The sequence below is a fragment of the Octodon degus genome, unplaced genomic scaffold (genome assembly GCF_000260255.1).
Source record: "Octodon degus isolate 3935 unplaced genomic scaffold, OctDeg1.0 scaffold00003, whole genome shotgun sequence".
Classification (NCBI taxonomy): Eukaryota; Metazoa; Chordata; class Mammalia; order Rodentia; family Octodontidae; genus Octodon; species Octodon degus.
Window position 1 is genome coordinate 11367288 of NW_004524579.1, and position 3545 is coordinate 11370832.

The following is a 3545-nucleotide window of genomic DNA, read 5'->3' on the forward strand; positions in this document are numbered from 1 at the left end:
GTCCCTCCTCAGATTGAAAATCCTCATTGAACTGGACAGTGGCAGAGCTGTGATCTTCTGTGTCAGATCAACTGCCAAGAAAAGGTTTGAGCAAACATACAGACTGCAGCGAGCTCAGGACTAAATTCCGAAGGCACAAAGGAGGCATCAAGCGTATGCTGCTGCTGTCAGAGGCCAGGACCTAGGGACGATAATTTCTGACAATGCTGTGCGCAGTCAATTTCGCTTTCACCTCACAGCCTTTGTGCCCTCACAGTGAATTCATAAACCTGAAAGCAAAAAATTCAGAGAATTTTTCTAAATAATTTTTACACCTCACAGTTGCTTTTTTTTTTTTTTTTTTTTTCCCCCTTCGGAGACTTTATTAGTCACAGAGGCAATTGGTAGGTGGTTACAAATGGCTATTGGGCTTCCTCAGAGGAAGGTAAGGCCCAAGAGCCTGTGTTTTCCCTGCCTTCTCCTTTCAAGGCTGCATGCGGATGGCCCCATCCAGCCGGATGACCTCGCCATTGAGGAATGGGTTCTCGATTATGGTCTGTACCAGATGAGCATACTCAGCAGGGTCTCCAAGTCGAGTGGGGAAAGGTACCTGGCTGGCCAAGAAGTTGCGCACCTTTTCTGGGAGGCTGGTCAGCAGTGGGGTGCCAAACAGGCCTGGAGCAATGGTCATCACCCGAATGCCTATGGGAGCCAGATCCCGAGCAGTGGGCAGTGTCATGCCCACTATGCCTCCCTTAGATGCAGAGTATGCAGCTTGTCCAACCTGGCCATCAAAGGCAGCCACACTGGCAGTATTGATGATAACCCCACGTTGGCCTCCCTGGTCTGGTTCATTCTGGCACATCTCACCAGCAACCAGGCGGATCACACTGAAGGTGCCTAAGAGATTCACATTGATAATTCGCTGGAAGTCCTCCAAGCTGTGGGGCTGCTTCTTCTTTAAGTGGTATGTCTTACTGGCCACTGCAATACCTGCACAGTTGACAGCCACATCCACGTGGCCAAAATTTTCCTTTGCTAGAGTCAGGGCTGTCTGTATGTCCTTCTCAGATGTCACGTCAGCTGGGGCAAACACACAGCTCTTTCCTAACTTCTTGGCCTGGGCCTCTCCATCAGACTTGGGCAAGTCCAGAAGCACAGCACTAGCCCCTTGCCCCACCAGTCGCTCTGCTGTAGCCAAGCCGAGGCCTGAGGCTCCTCCGGTTATTACTGCAACGAGGCCCTTCACGCTCCTACAGGAAGCAGCCATCTTGTACAACTCTTCTCACAGTTGTTTTTAAAGCCAAGACTTTTTATTACAGTGGACATTTCTTAACGGACCTTTAGCAACATTTTCCTATTCTTTTTCTTTCTTTTCTTGAGTTATAAAAATTTGTCTTTAAAAATCAAAAGCTGACGGGCATGGTGGTGCATGCCTGTAATCCCAGCACTTAGGAGACTGAAGCAGGAGGATCATTGTGAGTTCAAGGCCAGCCTGGGCTACATAGTGAGATCCTGTCTAAACCCTTGTCCCCAAAAAGAAAAAAAAAATCAAAAGCCAGCACCAGAAGGATTCCAATATAAAGCTTACAGCTTAATCAGCAGAAAAAGCACACAATAGTTTAAGTAAAAACTAGACCAGCTGGTAGATGAGAAAGCTGTACTGGGAGGGCAGCGACTAAACCTAGTGTTAGTGACTCTGTGGCTTGATGGCAGCTTATTCTTCTTTTCTTGTTAACACAATCCTGATTATTGGGGCCAGAGAGAAGGGATGCCTTTTCCCTGGGTGTAACTCTCCATTTCGTCTTTGATCCCTGTCACCCATCAGCCTCATCTGCTGGTAGGCTGCCTCTGAACACTGAGTTATTTTTTTATTATTATTAATTTTATTGAGAAACAAATAGCAATGAGACAGTTTTAAAACAGGTTAGTAGGACAGTTACAATAATTAATACATTGCATATTGTTGTCTTTGTAGTAGCTATTCATAGTACAAGATGCAGACATGATATTCTGTCCAAATACTATTAGTACAAATCTTGTTTCTTGTTGAATTAAGAGAAAGTAGCTGTACATCTATCCTATTTTGTATATATAGATACAAAATGGTCTTTCATTTATATCCTCTTTTTTTTTGTTTAGTTTTTCAGAGATGGGTATTCCATTGCCATTTAAATATTGTAAGGGCATGAATGCAGCAAAATAATCCAATATAGTCCAGTAGTCCATAATAGTAGTGGGTTATCCGTAGGACTGGCAATGTTGGAAGTTGTTGACTTGAGCCTTTCACAGCACAGCATAACAATATGGCTTTACTTTTTATACCTTGTTTTCATACTTTTCTGTTGGATAGCAATGACAAGGAAGGAGAAATCTCTTAGAAAGACTTTCCTCTCAAAAAAAGGAAAACATGTTTTCCTTTCCTTATCAATTCTGCATTGAGCACAGTGGTGTGAGAAGGCCACACTTGAAGCTGGACTTTCTGTTTTTTTGAAACTGAACCAGTGGACCTAAAGGTGAAAGCAGTAGTACTGAGGAAGGCTGTACTGGGCAGGATGTGCCCGCCCTCCCCAGCTGTCCACGTCTTATTCCTAAAACCGGGAATATTTTGTTACCTGGCATAGGAGAAATAGATTTTAGATAGATTATTTAGGAGCCAGTGAAAAAATACTACTGACAGGAGCTAATGGAGATTGAAGTCCATGGGGTTTAAATATCATTAATTATTAAATATTGTGAATAAAACTATTCTATGTTGATGGATTGCATAGATGCTCGGATAGCGAGTATGGTTATCTTCCTAAATGTAGCCATACATTTAATGCAAACCTCCCCCACCAAATTGAAGCACTTTTTGAAAAAATTGAAAAGGTAATACTAATATTTGTATAAAAATGAAAATGTTAAGAAGAGCCAAGAGAATGTAGTGGTATCACATTTTACAGGTTATCAAGATTTACTTAAAAGCAGCAAAGTCTGGAGCAGCATAGAATTAATATAAGGATAAATAAGCTGACCAAAGGAAGAGAATTAAGGCTTCAGGAGTAGGTTTACATACATGGGAGTCCTTGACAAAAGACACAAATAGAGAGGGAAAGGAGAAGAGCTAGGAAACATGACAATGTCAAGCCATACAGTTATATGTAGAAGATGAGCAAGGCAATGATCCTAAGAATCTCCAGAAGATTTTTGAATCTAGCAGTTAATTGGAAAAATTCTCACCCTGACTAACTATGTATACTGGTACCTGTGAACTAAGCTACTGCACTGCAGATGGTAATCTGTAACAGTAGTTTCATGCTTGAAGTACCTGTCATTCTGGTCTTCTGAATAAGGGCCGCTTGTCATGACATGCCAGTTGCTGCTGTGCTGTCTCTAGGGTAGATGATGTTCAAAAAAAGGGGGTAGTGAATGAAGGCAAGAGACAGGAAAAGGAATATTGTGGGACTGTCCTGCTTCAAAGTTGTATATGGTGAGATTTTTGGACTTATGTGTAAATATAAGAAGTATACAATTCTTTATGCCTATTTTAAAAAATCTATTCTAATTTTTAAATGTTTTTTCAT

At 41.9% G+C, this 3545-nt stretch overlaps 1 pseudogene; it reads right to left on the bottom strand.

Moving 5' to 3' along the window:
• Nucleotides 1-354: 354 nt before the first annotated feature.
• On the bottom strand, nucleotides 355-1257 carry LOC101581065 (annotated as a pseudogene).
• Nucleotides 1258-3545: the final 2288 nt, after the last annotated feature.